This window comes from Lissotriton vulgaris, chromosome 1_1 (genome assembly GCF_964263255.1).
Source record: "Lissotriton vulgaris chromosome 1_1, aLisVul1.2, whole genome shotgun sequence".
Classification (NCBI taxonomy): Eukaryota; Metazoa; Chordata; class Amphibia; order Caudata; family Salamandridae; genus Lissotriton; species Lissotriton vulgaris.
Genome location: NC_141685.1, coordinates 53,481,059 through 53,497,050, shown reverse-complemented (window position 1 = coordinate 53,497,050; position 15,992 = coordinate 53,481,059). Strand labels below are relative to the sequence as shown.

Here is a 15,992-nt window from a genome sequence, read left to right as displayed (position 1 = left end):
GAAAAGAGGGGGAGGATACTATCTGGATAAAACTAAGAGGGGCCGCCTTTAATGGACAAATGAAACAATTTTGGTCCCTCATAGGCGAGGGTTGTGGGACCAGAACAAATTCGCTTCCAATTCCCATTGAAGAGCAAATATGGGTGGACTATGTCACATCCCTTTATGCAAGTAATGGAACAGTGGTCCCCCGCATAAATTTTAGTGAGGATAGTCAGCCTTTGGTTCCACTCTCGGAAAAGGCTATTGAATTGGCTATTAGGGAAATGCGCTCTTCAGGGGCGATGGGACCAGACGAACTCCCAATTTCTGTTTTAAAGCTAAATAGTGTAAAATGGAGCAAATTGCTCTGCCCAGTGTTTAACATTTGCTTTCTGAGTGGAAAGGTTCTTCCATCCTCGAAGGGGAGTATTCTGGTTCCCCTTTTTAAAAAGGGTGACCAGTTATCTCCCGAAAACTACCGCCAAATCGCCTTTTTGGACGCAATTGGCAAAGTTTTTGCAAAATGTCTTTTGAAATTAATTAATGATTGGGTGGACCAGACCAATATACTTCCCTTAGAGCAGACGGGCTTTAGAAAGAACCATGGCACTATGGATAATTCAACAGCTCTGCAAGTAATATCTGATAAATACATCAGGGTCAGAGGGGGGAGAGTCTATGCAGCCTTTATAGATTTCTCCACAGCTTTTGACAAAGTCGATCGCCCTTTGCTGTGGAGGAAACTATCGGCTTTAGGTATGCCAGCCCGGCTCTTAAACTTAGTTCAGGACCTCCACTCTAATACCTGGTGCAGAGTATTATTAGGAGGGGAGAGAGGCCTATCCCAAGCGATTTCCTCGGCCAATGGTCTCAAACAGGGTTGTCTATTGGCCCCACTATTGTTTTTCCTTTATGTGTGTGATCTCCCCCAGACCTTATCTTTAAGCGTAGGCATTGCCCCTCTTCTGGGGGACAAATCCATTACATGCTTGATGTACGCAGGTGATATACTACTACTAGACCTTACCCCAAAAGGACTAAATAACTGTCTGCGGGCACTGCACGTATTTGCCGAGTCCCATCATCTGAAGATTAATATCTCTAAAAGCAAAGTAATGTGTATGATGGGAAAGAAAAAACTGAAATCTGGGAATTTTAATTGGTTTCTAGGTGGTCACAAGCTGGAAATTGTAAAATCCTATGTTTTCCTAGGGAAGATAGTATGTGGTAACTTGAGCGATAAGGCCCACATAGATAATAACACTTGGAAGGCCATGACACAGGGTAAAGGATTATGTGCACTTTATAAAGCTACAGGCAAAAGACACTTCGTTCATTTGCTAGAGGCTTTCCGGGCAAAAATTCCAGCCTCACTGCTTAATGGCATTGAACTTCTTGATTTGGGGCAATGGGGTTTTTTGGATACTGTTGAGGGCAGACTCTTGAGATATCTAACTACGGTCAACAATGCTTGTACGGTGGCATCTCTTAGGCTTGAATTCGGCATACGAGGCAGTTGGGTACAGGGCCTAGCGGAAGTAATACGCTGGGTCTCTTGTCTGGCAAAGGGAAAACCGGCCACTTTAAGATACCTCATCCAAAAAAAATTATTGGGCCCCCTAAAAGAATACACCCTACTTATAAAGAAATTTAGAAGGGCCGTTACACTACTTGAATTGGAAGAATCAATTCTTTTTTCACTTTCCACACATCAGAAAGTCTACCGTAAAACTGGCAACATGGAATTTAAGTTTTAGGAGGGATAGAGATTCCCTTATTTTAAAGAAAGGTGCATCTTCTGTTATTAATTCTTGTTTACTTAAACGTATGCAACCTTATGCCTCTTGGAACCTTCCTCATGGCTTACAACGTTTTTGGTTCCTTCTGAGGCAGGATCTCCTCCCTTTAAATAAATTATTAGCTAGATGGTATGGTTCTTCCGACAAATGTAATTTGTGTACTAATTCGATCCTGGATACTGCCCATATTCTTTTCGTATGCCCTGCCTTAATGGCTCACCGCCGAAAGTGGGTGAGACCAATTTGTTTAAAACTAAGTATTTCGTCTGCCAATTCTTAAGTTAAGTTAAGTTAAGTTACAATTTGGTAGAGCGCAAACAGCTGCCCCAGCAAAGGGGCGTCCCGGCGCTAAAGAACCACAGAATCATCGCAAAGAGGGAGAGAACCAGGAGTCAGAGACCTAAAGGGGGGGAAAAAGAAAGGTTTTGACAGCTCGCCGGAAGGCAAACAGGTTTTCCATAGAGCGAATGTTTGCTGGCAGATTGTTCCAGAGTTTGGCTCCTAGAACTCTAAAGGAGCGTCCGCCTGTGCGAGCTAACTTTGTGCGGGGAACTGTCAATAAATGTTGGCCAAGAGAGCGCAGATTGCGCTGTGGCACATAAGGGGAAAGGAGAGGGCAGAGAAGTTCTGGGCGTCCAGTTTTGAGAATTTTGAAGATCATGACAAGAGCTTTAAACTGGATGCGGGACTCAATCGGCAGCCAATGCAGCTTTCGTATTGTGGCTCTAGCCGAACACCTACGGGGAAGTCCAACCAAGGTTCTGGCAGCGGTATTCTGTATGCGCTGCAGGCGCGCAATCTCAGCTTTGTTGGCGCCCAGGAGTAACACGTTAGCGTAGTCTAGGCGGGACAGAATTGTGGCTTGTATAATTGTTTGACGAACCTTGGAATCAAAGAAGCCAAGTATGGGATTAAGGCTCCTCATCAGGCCCACACAGGTGGCCGCTACTCTTTTTGTGTGGGTTTGGAAACTGAGTGATGAGTCCATCCAAACGCCTAGGTTTTTAACCAGGGATTTGGGAGGAGGAATGGTGCCTAACGACAGAGGCCACCAGTGTGGATTCCAGTAGCTGGTGTTCTTTCCAAGGAGCAGTACCTCCGTCTTGCCTGCATTGAGCTGCAGGCAATTATCCGTCATCCATTGGGCTACGGCAGCCAGCCCATCCCTGAACCTCGCTGCAGAGATAGAGGGGCCCTCGGTAAGAGTGATAGCTAGCTGTGTGTCATCAGCGTATGACACCAGCGAGAGGCTTCATTCTCTGGCTACTGCTGCAAGCGGCTGAACATATAGGTTAAAAAGGGATGGGCTGAGTGCGGAGCCCTGAGGTACTCCCTGTCCGATGGAATGGGACTGGGAGAGGAAAGGAGGGGCTGACACCTGAAAAGACCTGTCCTCCAAAAAGGATCGGAACCAGTCCAATGCACGGTCCGAAATACCTGCCATGTTCAGACGGTGAAGTAGAATGTTATGTGATACCGTGTCAAAGGCCGCGCTGAGATCTAATAGGATCAGCGCAGCACTTTGACCGGCATCAAGTATCGTCCGAAGATGTTCTGACGTGGCTAGGAGAGCAGATTCGGTGCTATGGCCTGGTCTGAACCCGTTCTGGGATGGGTCTAAGATGTTGTTTAGATCCATATGCTTGGACAGGATGGTGTTGACGTGAGCCTCTGCAAGTTTGGAAATCCTGGGAAGCAGCGAAATGGGTCTATAATTTTCTGGTTTGGTGGGATCGAGGATCGTTTTTTTGATGATGGGAGAGACCCGCGCTTGCTTCCAAGCAGTCGGGACATTGGCCGAAGAAAAGGACAGATTTAATATGGATGCTAAGGAAGGTAAAAAGAAATCCAGGGATTCTAAAAAGTGGACCGGTCTCATGGGGTCTGCTGGGGAACAAGATTTAACCTTCCTGCATAGTCCAGCTAAGTCTTCATGAGAAATCTCAGGTATAAGCTCCATCTTGGTGAATTTATTAATGGGAGGAGAGGAGCTGGGAGCTATAACAGAGTGGTTAGGAAAGGATTTGTAGATGTTTTGTACTTTGTTCACAAAGAAGAGAGCAAGATCCTCACATTGCTGTGCTGACATAGCATTGGAGGAAGAGGATTTATTTTTCTGCAGCTCATCCACAAGTTTAAAAACAACTTTGGAGGGGTTAACATTGAAATTAATTTCTTCCGCATAGAAGGTGGCTCTAGCGGAACTGATAGCTTTGTGATAAAGCTTTTGTTTGAGTCGGTAGGCGTATTTGTCTTTGACATTGTATTCTCGTCTCCATGCTCTTTCAGCTGCCTTACATTCCTTGTGCATGTCTTTTAAGGTGTTATTATACCAAGGGTTAGAGGGAGAGCAGCGTCCTTTAGCCCATTTAAGAGGTATAATGGTGTCTAGTCCCTGATTAATCCAGTCACAGAAAGCAGCATATGCAGTGTTTATATTAGTTTGTGCTTCTTGGTGGAATTCTCCTAAGGTGGTGTCATATGGTTACTACGTTTCTATATATTGTGTTAAGTTAGCATGTGCTTATTAAATGTTTAAACGCCATATTTTCTTTCTGCTTCGGTTTGCACACAACACCTAATTGTTATTGTAGCTTTTAACCTAGACAAAAGATGTGATTTATTTGAGAATAATATGGTATTGCACTGGTATCAGTCGTGCTTGGTACACTTGGTACAACTGTCTGCACACTGAGAACTGCACACTCTCAGAATAACCTAACACAAGGTTGCTGCAGGCCTGATCCTCGCACCACGTTAGTCATAACACAAATAATGTTTGTGCCAACATTTGGCTCTACGTGGGTTTAAGATACAGTTACAGGGAATGAATCAACACACTTGATGCTGAGCATGCTGAGAGCTGGTAGCTGTTGATGTGATCTCCTCCTACTGAGAATTAGAGGTATGGGTCCGCCCTGCTAAGAACCCAGATGAGACCTTCTTAGATATAATATAATATGCTAATTAGGGTGCGCGAAATATAGGTGATACAGAATTCTATAGATTTTGCATCAGAACATGTTATCACCTTTTGCTTACTATGGATTAGTGACTATGCTGCTGACTCTGATTTTTATAATATGTATGTTGATATTATACAAGATACTGCGTTTGAGAATGCTGCATTGAAAAATAAACATTTCAAACGTGCACGTGTTTTCTTTGCCTCCCAGTTTCGGTTTGGAATGATAATATAACGAAAGAGTGTTCATGTGTTCCACGATACCTGAGGTACTCTAAGTTCATGTTCTGGATTGTCTAAGTCATTGGGAAGTATTTACTACCGATGCGACACTGTAGCTAGCTTGGTAAGGGGATTTCTGAAACAAAGGTGAGTTGTGGGTCACCCTAACTCACCCAGGTTCTAGATCTCTGTGCACAGTTCTGTGAGAGAACGGAAACCCTGCGACAGTGGTGTGTAGGTCGTTAGCTGAGAGTTTGTGCCAAGCTCTTTTGAGTTGGCGGGTAGGTTCGGCTTTGTTGAACACTTCCTTAATCAGTGTCGTGAATTTGACTAAGTAGTGATCCGTCCAATCCATAGGTTTGGGTGTCTCTAATATAGTTTCCGGGAGGTTGGAGAAAACCGGGTCTAGAATGTGACCAGCCAAATGGGTGGCGTCCTGGATCAGGGGGCAGAGTTGTAAGGCTGATAGGTCGGCTAGGAGGTTTTTAATAGCGGCATCTTGATTCCTATCAAAATGGAGATTCATGTCTCCCAGTATCGTAAAGTTAGCCGTGCTCACCACCAAGGAGCTTGCAGCTTCAAGGAGATCTTCTATGAATTTAGATGAGGGACCGGGGGGCCGATAAATATAAAGGCCAGATAACGAGAAATGAGGGCCCACTGTGATCTTACATCGAGCGCTTTCACAGTTTGAAATAGATTCTTTAATGAAGGAGCATAGGAATTGATTTCTATAAATGACAGCGATGCCACCTCCTCTGGAGTCTCTATTAATCGACTTCATATGATAGCTCTCTGGCGGCGCAAGATTGATGACACTGGTCATATCATCATGTAGCCAGGTTTCACAGATAAAAAGGATATCGGGGTTCTCATCAAGTAGAAGGGTGTTGATCTCTTGATGGTGCTTGCGTAGTGATCTCACATTGAGTTGTAGAATGGTGAGAGGGGTGAGATTGGATGCATCTGAGAGATGCTTTGAGGAGCGGGGGTTGGGTGTGGAGAAGTGGCACGACTTACAGTGTAGGTATGTCTGTCCAACATTTCCTAATATCTTCTCGCAGTTTTTTCCCGGGTTTAGAGCGAGGAGGCAGTTTCTGTCATACCGGTAGACTTCCTGGGTTATTTGACCAGGGGGACAGGCGAGAGGCTATGTCTTGGCGATGACGGGCGCAGACGGGCTTGCCTTAGGCGCGCCTTCGGCGCGCAAACGGCGCGCCTGCTGCGCCCGTCCGCTGCGCGTACGGTGAAAGCACATGTTTATCAAGAGCCTGGAGTGGCGCTGGGCGTGGCCTCAGAGTGGGCGTGGTCACGTGGCTCGCCGGCGATGGCGGCGGCAAATGTTTGGAAGTTTGGGTCTGCAATCAGCCTTCACTCGGCTGTGCACTATGCTCAGAGGACAGGTCCAGGGGTCCTAAGGAGCGAGTGAGTGCCTTTAAAAACAGGGAAGTTATGGTGACAATAAATTTTAAAATACACAACAAGAACTCCCCGCTTCCGCCTCAGGAGGATAACGTGCTTCTGACCTGCGGCGCTTTTGCTCAGCGCTTTTATGCGGGTGGCGGTGGGCGTGGCCTCAGAGTGGGCGTGGTCACGCGGCTCGCCGGCGATGGCGGCGGCAAATGTTTGAAAGTTTGGGTCTGCAATCAGCCTTCACTCGGCTGTGCGCTATGCTCAGAGGACTGGTCAATAAATTTTAAAATACACAACAAGAACTCCCGGCTTCCGCCTCAGGAGGATAACGTGCTTCTGACCTGCGGCGCTTTTGCTCAGCGCTTTTATGCGGGTGGCGGTGGGCGTGGCCTCAGAGTGGGCGTGGTCACGCAGCTCGCCGGCGATGGCGGCGGCAAATATTTGGAAGTTTGGGTCTGCAATCAGCCTTCACTCGGCTGTGCGCTATGCTCAGAGGACAGGTCCAGGGGTCCTAAGGAGCGAGTGAGTGCCTTTAAAAACAGGGAAGTTATGGTGACAATAAATTTTAAAATACACAACAAGAACTCCCGGCTTCCGCCTCAGGAGGATAACGTGCTTCTTCAGTAGATGCTATTCATAACCCCCCCAATGAAATGTTTTGTTACAGAATTTTTTACTTTTTTAAATGCTTTTTAGAACTGTACTAATGGATTTGACTCTTTTACTTAGTTTCAGTGTTAACAGAGTGTATTTTATGGATTTTTGTATTTGTAATTGCTGTTTCTTATGCTCTGTGTTTTTTATGTGGACCTCAATCGAGTTCCAAATCATATATCAATACAATTGAATTGAATTGAATTGTGTGCTTGGATTTGTTTAGTTAAAACTCTCTCACAGAATAAAAACCAACAATGTTTCTTTACTTTTAGTCCACTTTGTGCTAGTCTCCCAATGGGTTTCCTGATATTTCATGTTTTTCCTAGCTGTAGGGAAATAAACAATAGCACAGAATAGACACTTTCATTGAATGTGGAGTTCTTGCTGATTTCTTTTTAGGTTTGAAGATTGACAAAAGCTTTCTGTATGTTCACTGTTATGATATGGATTTTCTCCTATATGTCTTCGCTGATGAATCCTTAATGTTGAAGAATCACGAAAGCTGCTTCCACATTCACTGCAATGATATGGTTTTTCTCCAGTGTGTGTTTGCTGATGTCTATGTAGGACTGATGAGCGACAACATCTCTTTCCACATTCATTGCACTGGAATGGTTTTTCTTCAGTGTGTGTTTGTTAATGATACATTTATCCTGAAGAGAAACTTAAACTACTTCCACATTCACTTCACTTGAAAGGTTTTTGTTGTAGAGGTTCTGCACATACCTAACTATGCACAAGAAAATAGGCTTTAGTGCAAGATTGGTTGTACTGCACTTACACCTAAGAACCCACAATTCCTAGACCGACTAGCTATAGTGTCTCATTACCTCCCCAGACCTTCCGAAGATATCTAATGCTTAGACAAACCCAGAACACAGAACTCCCGACCTTTCAGAGTCACTGTAGCAATGCACACCCTTTTGCACACTCACCCCGTGCTTGTCCACACCAAATAATACAGAGTCTATGTAAAGTTTAAAGTGTTTATTTTTCAACTAACAAACTCTGTGCGTAGTTCTATAATGCAGTAAACGAGCTTGCACCAGCAGAATAATACATAAGATAAAAACAATGATCAAAGTTACAATGCCATAAAATAAGAAGGGAGAGATCATTCTGAATGACCAGTGAATATTACGGCTATAGCGCCTAGACCACCCTCCCCTGGTAGGATAATGTATATTATATTAAAGAAGATCCCTGGGCCAATTCTGATGAACCCCTCACCATAGAACGTAGGAGCAAGGGTACATCATAGGCTCAGCAAAGCTTTAGTCTTCCATCTGTCTTGAGAAAGATGCTGTGTGTTAGTATAATTCAAGCATTTCTCAATTGTGCCAAGAAGTGCCAAATGTTATGTTTAGATAGTACGGACCGACCAGAACTAGAAAGCACAGTGGCTTGTTTTTCGACCTTGTACGCAGTGAGTAAACTAGAACAATATGAGCTCATGTGGGCAGAAAGGCATCTTGCACAAGAAGATACGGAGTGTTTTGTTCGCAAAAATAAAAAGACACGCAGCTAAAATGGTTGCTAACTCAGGCTAACTTTAGCAAAGAATAGTGTGTCCCTAGGGGCCATACTACAGTTTTTCCCCAGTGTGTGCTCGCTGATGCAGTTTTAGGTTTGATAATTGAAAAAAGCTATTTCCACATTCATTGCACTTTAATGGTTTTTCCCCAGTGTGTTTTCTGATGCTGTTTTAGGCTTGATTCGTAGCAAAATCTCTTCCCACATTCATTGCACTGGAATGGTTTTTCCCCAGTGTGTGTTTCTGATGCAGTTTTAGGTTTGATAAGCGACAAAATCTCTTCCCACATTCACTGCAATGTTATGGTTTTTCTCCAGTGTGTGTTCGCTGATGAATCCTTAATGTTGAAGAATCACTAAAACTACTTCCACATTCACTACAATGGTATGGTTTTTCCCCAGTGTGTGTTCGCTGATGTCTATGTAGGTTTGAAGGGTGACTGAAGCTCTTCACACATTCACTGCAATGGTATGGCTTTTCCCCTGTGTGTGTTCGCTGATGTCTATGTAAGTCTGATAAGCGACAAAATCTCTTCCCACATTCATTGCACTTGAATGGTTTTTCCCCTGTGTGTGTTTTCTGATGGTGCTTTAGGTGCGATAATTTAAAAAAACTCTTCAGACATTCACTGCAATTATATGATTTTTCCCCTGTGTGTGTTTGTTGATGATACTTGAATCCTGAAGAGGAACTAAAACTACTTCCACATTCACTGCAATGATATGTTTTTTCCCCTGTGTGTGTTTGTTGATGATACTTGAGTCCTGAAGAGGAACTAAAACTACTTCCACATTCACTGCAATGATATGGTTTTTCCCCAGTGTGTGTTCTCTGATGCTGTTTTAGGTGTGATAATCGACTAAAGCTCTTCAGACATTCACTGCAAGGATATGGTTTTTCTCCAGTGTGAGTTCTCTGATGCCGTTTCAGGTCTAATAATAGACTAAAGCTCTTCAGACATTCACTGCAAGGATATGGTTTTTCTCCAGTGTGTGTTCTCTGATGCTGTGTTAGGTGTGCTAATTGACTAAAGCTCTTCAGACATTCACTGCAAGGATATGGTTTTTCTCCAGTGTGTGTTCTCTGATGCTGTGTTAGGTGTGCTAATTGACTAAAGCTCTTCAGACATTCACTGCAATGATATGGTTTTTCTCCTGTGTGTGTTCTCTGATACAATTCTAGGTATGATAAATATATAAAGCTCTTCCCACATTCATTACACTTGAATGGTTTTTCCACAGTGTGTGTTCGTTGATGCTTTTTTATGCCTGATAATAGACTAAAGCTCTTCAGACATTCACTGCAAGGATATGGTTTTTCTCCTGTGTGTGTTCTCTGATGCCGTTTTAGGAGTGATAATTGACTAAAGCTCTTCAGACATTCACTGCAAGGATATGGTTTTTCGCCTGTGTGTGTTCTCTGATGCCGTTTTAGGAGTGATAAATATATAAAGCTCTTCCCACATTCACTGCACGTGAATGGTTTTTCACCAGTGTGTGTTCGTTGATGCTGTTTTAGGCGTGATAAATATATAAAGCTCTTCCCACATTCATTGCACTTGAATGGTTTTTCCCCAGTGTTGTTTCGCTGATGACTCATGAGTTTTGATGATTCCATAAAGCTACTTCCACATTCGCTGCAATGATATGTGTTTTTCCCCTGTGTGTGTTCACTGATGCTTGTTTAGGCCCGATAATTGACTAAAGCTCTTCAGACATTCATTGCATTTGTATGGCTTTTCCCCTGTGTGTGTTCTCTGATGCAGTTTTAGTCTTGGTAAATATACTCTGTGTTTTATATAGCAGAACCTCCATTTCATTTAACTTTCAGTTAACTGTGCTTTTCGCTGGTTGCTGTGGAATGGCCTGCAAGAGTTTACAATACACCTCTAGCACTGAATGGTGGTCTGATATCACTTTAGGAAGCAAAGTACTGGTGTAACTACCTCATGATCAGAGCTGGTATTGGACATGTTTACCCAAAAATTGGTTGATCAGTGTGGCCTTAATTTTCTAGAGGTCATCTCTTCATCTTGAGGCACGGAGGTGCACAGCTGAGACTCGTACAATCACCGAATTGCCCTTGACGGTACTTCCAAGATCTGTCAGTTTATGTTCAGGTTCGGCTGCCTCTGTCAGCACTTATGTTTTCCTGAATACTGGAACTCAATGTTTCGGACTTTGCTTTTGCAGATTTACAGTATTATCTTCATTATTCTTAAACATTTTGTGCAATCAACGATTGTTTTCTGTCGGATGTAAAGAGATTTAAATTACTTAAATGGAAAATACCAGAATGTGCATATCTAATTTTTAATTGATTGTAAAAGCATCTCATTTATTACTATTGTTGAAACTTATGAAGACATATGTAAGACACATTTAACCATACAGAGATATTTGCATAAAACTTCCTTCGAACATGCCACATCTTATTTATTTCAGCAAAGGTGTTCATAGAGTAACTTAGCAAAAAAAGGGCGCTCGCACAGCACACATATACTATTTACAGCTTGAGGTAGATGCATATGGTCAAGGTTTTGTTAAAACAAGAACAGCTCTTAGAGTAAGAGATGGGAGATGGATCAGGAAGACTTGAGACAGAAGGGTGGACATCAGGATGTTGTGCCATAAATCAAATCTTATTTTTCACGGAGGTGCCTAGTTTCATTCACTACTAACTCTTTTTTCAGGAGGGTTCCCCTCGATGTTGTCTCAAGGCTTGATTATGGGGGCCTTTTGTGCACTTATTATGTTTGGGACCCTTGTGGCATTAAGAGGCTCTATCTGGGCCTTGTAGACCCTGCATCATGTATCGACCCTCTCCCCATATAAAGTCCCTGCCCAATCTAAAATGACAGCTCCTCTAAGACTCTAGTAATCTAGATATCGACATAGGACTTAGCATGTCCTTCTTATGGACATTTGTATTTGTATTTGTAGGGGTATTTGTAAAGCGCGGCGTTCGCTCCGGAAGGAGCATCATGGCGCTAAGAGTTCTTGATAACTGGTCTGGGAGCAGAGAGGGAGTTAGATGGCTGCTTTAGCGAGATCATCGGGAAGGCTGAAGATCCAAGTCTTAAGGACCTTTCTGAATGGTTTTTCGTGCGATAGTTGCCTGAGGTGTTTGGGCAGATTGTTCCATGCCTTGGTGGCCAAGTAGCTTAGGGTTTTGGCTCCCTTTGTCTTCAGATTATACTTTGCCGGCAGGATGAAGTTGTCCTGGGACGAACGGAGAGATCGCCTGGGGGTGTAGTGGGGAAAACGTTTGTGGAGGTATTTTGGACCGGATTTATTAAAAGCTCTGAAGGCGATGATTAGAATTTTGAATAAAACTCTCTTGTGGAGAGGTAGCCAGTGTAGGGATCGAAGGGCTGCGGAGATGGAGGCTCTACGTGGCAGTTTGAGTACGAGTCGAGCAGCTGTATTGAGCACGCTCTGGAGTTTCGCGAGAGTGCTCTTTTTCGCCCCTGCCAGTAAGCCGTTGCAGTAGTCTAGTCGTGAAATTATGAGGGCTACTGCTACACTCTTTCTGGCGTCGAGAGGGAGGAAGTTGAAGAACTTTCTTAAGGATCTTATTGTCCCGAAACATTTGCCGGCTACAGTCTTAGCATGTTGGTCAAAGGAGAGATCTGAGTCGAAAATGACGCCTAGATTCCTGGCCGTAGTTACAGTTTGGGGGGGGCGATTGAGTCGTCTGGCCACCAGAGGGCTGGGCTGAAAGAGGTGTTCTTTCCAATTGGGAGAATCTCCGTTTTATTTGAATTACATTTCAAATGATTTACGTTCATCCAATGGAAGACCTCCGTTAGGCAGTTCTTGAGGTTGAGTTCGGAGCTGGTGGAGCTACCATCCAAGGGCACGATGAGCTGGGTGTCATCGGCGTAGGAGGTTACAGGTATTCCAAAGGATTCAATCAAAGATAGGAGAGGAATGAGATAGATGTTGAAAAGGAGGGGACTAAGGATAGAACCCTGTGGGACGCCTGAGGAAATCGTTTTTTCTTTTGAATGGAAAGGGCCCAGAGCGACAGTCTGTGATCGGTCTGTAAGGAATGATTTTAACCAGGATAGAGCGTTGTCTGAGATCCCTATGTTCATCAGTCTGCTGATGAGGATGGAATGGGAAATGGTGTCAAACGCCGCGGTCAGGTCAAGAAGGATGAGAATTGAATTTTTTCGCTGATCTTGAAGCAGTTTGATTGTGTCTGATAGTTCTATCAGCGCTGTTTCCGTCGAGTGTTTGGGACGGAAACCCGACTGCTGCGGGTGAAGTGTGTTATTTGCTTCCAGGTATTGTCTGAGTTCTCTATAGACCAGTTGTTCGGTTATTTTTCCTAGGGCGGGGAGTAGTGAGATCGGGCGCAGGTTGGTCAAGTCAGATGGTGATTTATTGGCCTTTTTCATGAGAGGCTTGACAATTCCTTTCTTCCACCGGGGGGGGACAATTCCTGTATTAAGCGACGAATTAACTATGTTGTTAATTATTGGGTTGATCACGTCGATGGTTTGGTGTAGAATTTTGGGGGGACAGGGGTCGGAGGGGGAGCCTGATTTGCAGGCTAGGATGACTTCTCTAGTTTGTGCCAGAGTTACAGGGGAGAAACTGCTCAAGCTTCCGGGTGAGGAGTCCGAGGGAGGGGGGAGTGAGGAGGTACAAAAAGGGGGGAAATTGCTTTGGATGGAAACTATTTTCTCTTCAAAATAGTCGGAGATTTTATCGCAGAGATCCTGTGATGGGGGTATTTCAGGTTGCAGTGCTTTGGGCTGGGTGAATGACTTTACAATAGAAAACAAGGTCTTTTGTTTTTGATGGGATTCATTAATGGCGTTCACATAATAGGACTTCTTGGCTGATTTGATACTCGAAAGATAGGCTTTTCTTGTTTGAGTATATAGGAGACGATCGTCAATGTCATAGGACTTACGCCATTTTCGCTCTGCTTTCCTACAAAGTAGGTGAGAGGTGGCCAGGTCGGGGGTAAACCAGGGGGCATTGATTTTGGATGTTTTATGAGAGTTGCCTTGTCGTTTGGGGGGGTTTCTGGTTATCATTTCATGTGAGAGCCAATTGTAAAAGAGGTCGGCGTCGATTTCTATATTTCCGGACAGAGTCGGGGTGTGGGATTGATCCATAGGTTTAAGAGTCAGGCTTTCTTGGACTTTTTTCCAATTGATGGGGTTGGGGGGGGCGAGAGTTAGTGTTATTGCGAGAGGGGGAACGTACGCTATGGATGTGGAACAAAATCAAGCTGTGGTCAGTCCAGATTTGGGGGAGCGGGGGTAGGGTAATGAGGAAGGACTATCATGTTCTATAGCTTCAAAGGTTTTCCACGTTGGAGGCCATCTTAGAATAATGTTGTTTCCTAATTCTGCTTAGATTTCCAGACTGGCTCGGTCTATCGAATTTCCAAGCGCATCCTAGGCAACTGTTCATCCTATCCCCCTATCCCTCTAATCCGGATTCTATCTTCTTAATTGTGTAATCTAGTTTGGCCTAATGTATTTCAACTTCCCTTTTTTATATTAGCAGCTGTGCCCTCTCTTCAGGATTTGCTGTTTTCCACCTAGTAATCGCATGCATATAACGCTGGGAAGCCCAAAACAGAAAGAGTACCTTCTTCGCTCTTGGCATCTTCTGTCATGATGCATGAACTTTCCTCCAGCCACCCCATGATTTGCTCCATCCCTTCCTTCCTTCCTTCATCTGACTATACCACCTTCTCCTCAACTCCCCTCAGCTTCCCCCCACCTGAGCATGTAGTACTCCGGTCCCTCCCCTCTTTCCACTCTGGAAATTTGGTGCCCTTAGCCATGGATTCCCTTTCTCGAAGATCACTAGACTCCAAACTAGTTTCAGACACCTGAAATTCCTACACTATTATATACCCCATAAACTATCTAAAAGCGTGTTCAAGAACTTCTAACACAGACTTCTCAAATTTCTCCCAGAAATCATTATTTCTACCCCCTATGTCTCCACGAATAAAGGCGCTACCATAAGTGACCTTATTTTTTGCATTAAAAGACCAGCACAATGAAGGAAAGCCCTTTGCTCTCTGCTACGGATCACTGTATCCACTAAATTCCCCCACAGTCTCAGACTCTCAGTAACTCCCTCTATTGTTTGCCGAGCAGAGGCAACCATCTCCCTTTATAATAATGGGATTATCCTCATCCAAGCATCTGAACGCAGCCTAGAATTACTTGATGACATTTTCCTCTCATCAAACTCTCTGTGATGAATATGTTTCCTCCCTGACCCAAGCTCATCCTAGCCCTTTAGCCATCCCACGGGTACCTCTTTCTATATCCTCCCCTTTCCCCACTACTTGTATTGCTCCACCCCTTTCCCCTCCTCCCTATCCCCTTCATCAGATTACCCATCAGCATTCATTTACCATTACTCTTGCAGCTTGTTTCAACCAACATTTTTTGTCATAATAGCCTGAGCCCTCATCACACCCTAGAGCAGCGACCACTGAAATACACTGACTCGATACTAACACCTTCTCCTCATCTCTGCCCCTTACCTCTGAACATTTTTTTTTAATAAAGTTTTATATAGCGCGAACATGACCCACAAGGGTATCAGAGCGCTTTACAATGTACAGTTATGAAACATTAGATGGTTGAGGTAGTAAACATACATTTGGTATTCACCATTCAGTACAAAAGAGGTAGATAGTAGTATATGGATGGCATAGGTGACTAGTAGTCAACAACGAATGAACCACAAGGGAATCAGAATGCTTCACAATACACAGTTATTAAACATTAGGTGGTTGAAGTTGTAAACAAACATTCGGTATTCGCCTTCAATACAAAAGATGTAGGCAATAACATATGGATCGCACAGATGACTAGAGGTCACAATAGAATTAAAGTCTTAGGATGTGAATTTGTTCATTTTCACTTCTTTTTAGGTCGAGCCTTCACAGCGCGCATGCGCTGCAAAGGTAAACAACCTTTTCCAAATGCTTAGGCTTTTCAGCCAAGCACGTGCACGCGTTCCATTGCCTTCAAAGGCAACGCGTGCAAGTCAATACATTCAGTCGCGGGAGTGCGAGGCCCACCTGGTTGCAATTATTGCTCCCGCGAATGAATCCCGCCCCCCTGCTGCCGCGCAAGTGCTTTTTTGTTCTCTCTGAAATCTCGTGCCACTTTTTCACCCACCTTTTCCTCCTTCATTTTCCCCTCTCCTCCTTTAGTTTATTTCTCCGACACCCTCTGCCTCGTTCTTTCTCATCCTCCTTTCAGCATCTCTTTCCTTCCCCTCTCCTCCTATGGCCCTCTCAATGAAGCCATCTCCATCCGCTCGCCTCTCCTGACTTCCTCCCCGTTGTCCTCCTCGTGGGTGCCCGGGAGAGCCACGGTCCCAGCGGGTTTAATTAAATGCTAAGCGCCGTCTTCAGATCTTCT

General features: G+C 44.2%; 1 pseudogene; it reads right to left on the bottom strand.

The window, feature by feature from the left end:
* Positions 1-8,623: 8,623 nt before the first annotated feature.
* On the bottom strand, positions 8,624-13,503 carry LOC147737219 (uncharacterized; annotated as a pseudogene).
* Between the last annotated feature and the right edge of the window lie 2,489 nt (positions 13,504-15,992).